The following is a 7,555-nucleotide window of genomic DNA, read 5'->3' as shown; positions in this document are numbered from 1 at the left end:
AGAAAGGGAAGGTTTGGAAGCAGGTTTTGCTGTGAGATTAACAGCTCTGAGCTGCTCTGTATAGAATTTCAGTGGGTGAGTGAGCAATTCAGATTCGTCAAGCGCTGCATTGTTAGGGACTTCAGTGCCTCGGTATTTGTTTAAAGCGCAAGCAATGCATTGCCCTCGTGTACGCAGGAATAAGCAGCTGGATTTACATAAAACTGTACATTGTGAACCAAGTTTTGAAGTGCAAAAAGCAAAATTCAGCTAAGTTGTGACCTATAAGAAAGGACAATTTGATGCAAAATATTTTTTCTTCCTGTTATTTTCAACATCAGTTTATACTGCAGTATCATCATGTGTAGGATTGTGTATGTCTGAGCACTTTGAAATCAGGTTGTGTGAGGACATCTCACAGATAGATTATATTTGGCCTGGCTTTCTTTGTGAGTTTAACTTATCAATCCTTACAGCCAGTTCCAAAATGCTCCATCTAACATCAGTTCTCCATACTTAATTTAGTTACATTAATGTTTTTCTGTGAGGGAGCAGCACTAAAATTTCTTCAGCTATTTCAAAATTTGTCACACAACAGGGGAGTGAATAAGCAATGCTTCTTCCCATGCAGATTAAAAGGTCAAACAGCTTTAAAGCAATCATGTAGCTGGAGTTTCTGCATATCACAAACCATAGGACATCCCTAACATCCTGTGAGAACTAGAATGATCTCACCTGCTTAAAGCATTCCTCAGTGACTTCACTGAGCAGAGTTTTTGGTAAATCGGTTCAGTGGTTAATTGCTCTTGGTATTAAAACTCAGCATGATTTTTAATCTCAGTTTCTCCATCTTGCCTTCCAACTATCTCATATCATTTATTAGATCACAGAAAATTTTCTTTTACAATTTTCTGTGTAGGTGCTTAAAGACTGATTGATCCTGAATCTCCCATGGCGCAGATTAAATAGATTGAGCTTTTTTCTTTTGCTCTGTGGTAGGGGTTTTATTCCTTTACAGCTGCTGTGAATCTTTGTTGATCCCTCCTCAGTTTTTCTACATCCCTGAATTCTGGACCAAAGATCAGTCATAGTGGTCCATCAGGAACTAGGCCATGCTACATACACAAGTGAAATTATTTCCCTCTGCTTCGTATTTCTCTCTTCCTAAATCCTAATATTACATCACTTCTTTTAGTCTCAGGATTGCACCAGAGGTGATAATCATCCAAATCTTTTCCAGAATCACTGCTTCTAAAGGTGCCCTCCATCCCATAACATTGCCCTGCTTCCCTCTGGCCCTCCTTACCTGAGTGAAATCCATGCACATTATCCCTAAGTATCATAGAATCGTAGAATCATCCAGGTTGGAAGAGACCTCAAAGATCATCGAGTCCAACCCTACTGTGGTTACGAGACCATGGCACTAAGTGCCATGGTCTCAGCTTGAAAACCTCCAGGGATGGTGAATCCACCACCTCCCTGGGCAGCACATTCCAATGCCTGATCATTCTCTCTGTAAAAAATCTCTTCCTAATATCCAACCTAAACCTCTCCTGGCAGAGCTTGAGTCTGTGCCCTCTTGTCCTAGGTACATGCTATTGAACACACCATTCAAGGTAAAGCACATTCATGGACAACAGTAAATGAAGCGTACAAATTATTTCCATCTAAAAGTGGCTCCTACTGGCTCAGTATAACACAAGAAACTTCCTTTTGCCAGTTCAGCAAAATTGCTGCTTGCAGGATACAGGAGTTCTGCTTTACATATCTTTTATCTGCTGCATCGTGCGAGTGCAGACAGCCTAAAGGGCCAAGGAACATCTTCACTGAGTAGTGAAATCTGCTTGGCATATGGCCATCCTTGGGCAGAGAGGGCAATATCCTCTTTCTAGATGGTCCCTTGCTAGGAAATTAAGGAAGAAACATAAATGAAAAGAATCAACCTGAAGTTTCTCCTTCCCAAATTTAAGCTGAACTCCAGAACTTTACTGAAACTGGAAGCTGTTCACTTGAGTTTAGCTTATTGTCTGTTTTGCAGCTGCCTCAGCATGCACAGGTTCCAGCTGGGACCAACAGAGAATCACTGAAATGTTGTCAGGAATGCTGATCCAGAAGACTCTCTGTCCTGACCTGAAGTTCGCATAATCTTATGAGAGCTCCTGTTCTCAAGAGATTTTCAGCCTGCTTTGAAGGCCAAAAAGACCATGAAGAAACACTCAGACTTTGGTGTACTGACATAAACTTACAGGTTTGCAAACTGTTAAGAGTGGACAGCTGCTGTAGGCAGGATCCTTGTTCTTCCAACTGAATCAAAAGTAAGGCTGCTCTTGGCTGAAAAGAGAATTGCTTTGTCCGCTTGACATTGTTCCCTCGATTTCTGTACCCAAGCATTACAGTGAATAAGAAGGGGGGAAAAAAAGGATAACAATTGATCTTTTTTCTTTTGTTTTCTCTTCTTTTTTTTTCTGTCAAAGATCATTAAAAAAGAAGTCTTGCCTATCACAAAAGCAGCCAGAATTTTTCCGTTAAGCAGCGAGACTTAGGTGTGTATTATATACATCTGCGTAGTCTAGAGCTGCATAGACATAAAGAAATGCTGAAAGCCAAAAGTTAGTGAAAGCATATAGGATTGCAAGTAGCTGCCCTCCTGTTAAACTCTGCTCTGTGTTTACAGAGGATAATGCTGCCAGTGCTATCTGTATTTATTCTTTGTGCTGGGGTAGGGTTGCCACTTCCACTTAATGACTTGCTAATGGTTCACACTGTGGCATGCTGTGCAGGAGAAAGGCATAAAATATGTAGGATTACTTCTTGCCGTCTGTTAAAATTGCAAACCCCCCACTCAGCATCCTTGATCAGCTTCCTGTGAAATGATTACAACCGAGGGACATCCCGTGTTTTCCCCACTATTTCTGGGGGACCCAGAAGGATGCCGGTTGCAGACACGCTACGCTTTTAACCTGTTTGGCGCGTGTGATTCTCATCTAATTCAAATTCTGTAATTAGCGCCCAGGCTTGCCTGCACAGGCACTCCGGGGGAGCGCGTTGGGGAGAGCAGTTGGCGCCTGGCGGGGCGGGGAGAGCCCGGGGCGGTGCGGTCCCTCCCGCGCCCCGCGCTGCTATGGCAACGCGCCGGGAATGCCCCTGGCTCGGCTGTGCCGCTCTCCGCGCGGCAGACAGCTCCATTGTCTGCCGGACACTTGTCTTTCTGTCGGCTTCCAGCGAAGCAGCCTCTCGGCGAACACAAAAGGCTCGGCACAAAGAGGCTAAACGGGGCTAAAAGTTTAAAGAGGGGTAGGAAAAAAAATCGCATTAATTTATGTTTTAACTGCGGGGGAGAGAGGAGAAAAATAATTCTTGCTACTCCTAAGTGATAGTTGTTGAAAGAGGTCGTAATTAGGTTTCGTTGGGATTCGGTAATTGCTTCCTGATGCCTCTTGAAACTGTTCGCAAGGAGACTGGCTCCCCCCCCCCGCGGCATGGTTTTTGCCCCAGCCCAGTCAGGCTGCTGCCATCTGACAACTGTTCAGATCCTATAATAAAAGAGTTGGGTTTCAGTTTGCTTTATGGGTGAAACGGTTTTCATATCCAAAATTATCAGCAGAGGCGATCCCAAGAAACAGTTTTGTTCAGATCCGGCTCAGAGAGGTCAAGCACAGATTTTGCCAAGTGTCAATAGATACCTTGTTTTTTAGGGTTGCCCCTTATATTGTGGTGGAGTCATGATGGGGAAATTTAGGGGGGAGGATACTGCTGAGTAAGTAAACACAGGTTTTAATCTTCCAAGCTGTCAGCATTTCTAGATCATTAAAGTTCTGGTTCAAATAAACACCCTCCCTTCCAGTACATTCTCTTTCCTTGTCTCAAGCAGAAACACTCTCATTAAGCCGAAGTGAGGGCACAATTCTCCTTCATGACTTTAAATGCTCATATGTGTGTTTCTTAACAAATCCTACAAGAAATGCCTTTTCACATGAAATGTTAAATTCAAAGCTTTCCATAGGGTGCATGTCCTCATCCACATGACTGGCCTTTTTGTTCCCACCATTTGACCTTGACGTGACCTAGATGAGTGGTACAAACCTGCAAACTGGGGAGATGCAGTGCAAAAGATCAAATTACATTACGTTCCAGAACCCTTTTAGATGTTTCTTCTAGATTTGTTAATCTAGTGGAAGTCTCCTGGTGGTACTTTTTCATTTGACATGTATTTCTGACAGATTAAGTACTTCATCTACCACACCCAGGTAAGCCAGTGGGGGGAAAAAGATTCTGTCTGCCCCCCGTTTTCATAACATACGAAACAATTCTGCAACATTATTTCATGGAGAAAAAAAAAGTCTTTTCCTAGGATATGATCAGCTTAGTTCTAGAAATTTTAGAATAGAATGCTCACTAGTGAACCAAGCAGTTATTCTTGTCCATAGCAATGTCATTCTTCTTAGGTAACTCCTGTCAAATTTCCTCCACCAGTCAGTGCCACTATGTAAGATACTGCTTCAGGGTATTTTAATTACCTATTGTTTGTTGCCCATTCATTTCATGAATGTTCATTAGCTCTGCTTATAAGAATACATTAATAATTATATTTTATAGCCTGGATACCTTTTTTCATGCTCAATGAAGACATCATATTATCTTAATATCCCATGCTCCTCATTTCTCTAATCCCTGCCCTTTGGGCAGACCTCGGTTCTTTCAGGGCTCTTCTGCAAAATCTCTCATGGCCCTTCAGAAAGCCGAGCTTTGTTTACAGGGCACAGCAGCTGTGGGGGCCCTGTTGTTTTCCTTCACATTGGTCACATTCTGTGCTCAGCTCTTGTCTCTCAGCTGCCACCAAAACAGCTCTGCAGTTTGGTGATAGAGGCACTGTCTTATCACACTGTCCATCCTTGTTTTCTTTTTCTTAATCTTGTCCTGTACCCTGAAGAGATCTACTAGGTATCTTCCACATTTCAAGAATGAATACGTTTATTTCCACTTAGCTTTCTGTGGTGTATTTTGTACAGGGATTGCCCTGATGCTGTTAGAGCCCCAGCCTATCCAACCCCTGTATCCTGCCTAATTCCTAGTAACTGGTACCCCAGGACAGAAGATTTCAGGATTCCTTGTTTCTCCCCTCTATGCATCCCCATCTAAGGGAGCATCATTTGGAGATGACAGAGGATGCAGAGCAAAGATTAGGTGGTGATGGTGGGTGCTAAAACTAAACAATAAGAAATCAGCATGTCTGTGAAGCTATGCAGGGCTAGCATACAGAAAATTGGACCTTGTATACCCTGTTTTGCTGCCAGTCAGAGTCATAGATTGGAGGGAAGATGCCTGTTGGAGATGGGAAGATGGGAAGTTACAATCAGTGCAGAGGAAGGAAGTACAGGTTTCCTCTTCACTTCTCACCATGGAGCACTGTCATAACATAATGAATTACTTCTTTCCATTTTTCACACGTGATTCTCTTTTGGTCAAACTCTCATGCATAACAGTGAGGCCCGTGACATTCTGTTCACTGTAATCACATCAGCATGGTCCACGGGGGAGAGGAAGAAATTGCTTGTTGGATCATTTCTGTTTGGCTGCTTCTGTGGAATGACCCTGAATAGTCCCATGTACCTTGGTGGCTGCACACACACATACAAGAAGGAAAAACAAAACTCCAAATGACATAAGACAGATAACAGCCCGGTACTCGGTTCTGTTGATTTCCTGCAATTGTGAATAGCTGCACAACAGCTGGGGTTTTATGGTGGGAGCTGGGCTGAAGGAAGGCCTGTGCTAAGGGAGTTGCATGCCTGGATGAGTGTGGAAAGGGGGGAATGGCCTCATCAATCAGAGCAATATGTTGTAAAACAAGCCATTCCCTCACAGCAGCCTCCCAGGTTGGTCAACAGCTGCCTTGAGGTTGGAGATGAGATGCTGATAGCACCATGGGATGAGAACAAGACTCTCAGACTTGGACAGAGGGGTGCGTAGCAGGAGCATTAATTAAAATGTATTTGCATGAACATGCAGACAAGTTTTCTGTCTTCCACTGTCCTTGGGAGTCCTTTCATTGTGTGCATACAATGAGTGAGCTGGGTGAGTTCTGTTAGTTTCCAGAGGTAGCTGAAGCTGTTGATCGTATGGTTGTGGTAGTCAGACTGGCAGGGCAGGCATGGACTCTGCTGATGCAAAGCTGAAGCTGTTGATCGTATGGTTGTGCTAGTCAGACTGGCAGGGCAGGCATGAACTCTGCTGATGCAGCTCTGCTTTTACAAACACTCTCCAAGACAACTCCTGTAACATCACTATAATTTTCTTGGATGGGCAAAAACTGAGAACGGTGTCACTGTAAAGGAGCTGAAGTTAGGTCACCAATAGTGGGAATGTTTCTTCTTACGATGTCCTGTCTCCCTAAACTGTCTTGCTCAGCTTTTATCCAAAATGTATCTTTAAAGGTCACAAGAGGTGAAAACCAGCAATGTAGCATCCTGACTCAACCCTGCAACCATGTTAGCAACAGCACAGTATGGATTTTGAAGACCATAATAGAATAATAACAGAATCAAGTGGTGCCTATCTGACTGTAATGAGCATGTTTCAGTATCTATTGCTGCAAGAATCAAGAGTTTGTTTTCCAAGGTCTTGGTAAGCCTTTTTGGCTTACCTCTAATATTTTATGTGAAATCCTGCTTTGCCTGTAAATAATGTGGACAGTACAGAAGTGAAAGTCCAGCATTTCTCCTTGCAGTTCACAGCCAGTCCAGTACTTAAGGATGGAGTCTTAGCTGTTTACTGCAGTTTCTCCACCTTTCTATTTGTTCTCACCCAAATACACCAACTTGGAACAGCCAGTGCACAAGGAAGTACCTTGGCATGCATGAGTTAAGTTTTGCTCAGCCAAGGTCCACAGCTTCTACTGTCTCCAATTATTTTATTCCCTACAGGAGCTTCCTTGCTTATTCTGTTTATCCTGCATGGTTCCTGTAAGCACACAAGCTTTCACATGACTTATGATAGCCCATTCATCAAACACACTTGACAACAGCCATTAACACTTCCCATTACATCAGTATTTTTGCTTTGCTACAGAGAGAAAACTTGCAGAGCAGAGGGCATAAATTGCTAGCTGAAGGTCACTTAGCCAATCACATGGTTCAGGTTAGCACTCAGACTTTTACAGCCCATTCCTGTGTCATATCCTTTGGATTGTCCTGCTTCTCAGGCACCTGTAATTAATCATTTTTTGGTAGGGGTCTTGCACTGGCAGGTGCATCCTTAGTCATACCTATGTGGGTCAGGCATTACTCGTACATCAGGCTATTCTTTCTGTTCTCTCAGACTATTTGCAGCCAGTCACCTTCAGGCTTTGGTGTTGTGTGTCAAAAAACCCTCCAGGAATTAAAAAAAAACCAAATTCACCTACACATGGCTTTGTTTTAGCTCCTCTCACCTTTGCATTGGGCACCTCACCTGTTAGCTCATAAAATTTCACCGTAGCCTGGAGCTCACATATGCTCTGAGACAAGAAGAACTGGCCAAACTGGCTACCCTTGTGTAGTTACGTGGTCTTCTCTGCACTTTAAATAGAAAATGTTTG

Source organism: Acanthisitta chloris, unplaced genomic scaffold, assembly GCF_000695815.1.
Source record: "Acanthisitta chloris isolate BGI_N310 unplaced genomic scaffold, ASM69581v1 scaffold31458, whole genome shotgun sequence".
In the NCBI taxonomy this organism is placed as follows: domain Eukaryota; kingdom Metazoa; phylum Chordata; class Aves; order Passeriformes; family Acanthisittidae; genus Acanthisitta; species Acanthisitta chloris.
Note: the sequence above shows the minus strand (reverse complement) of the source record.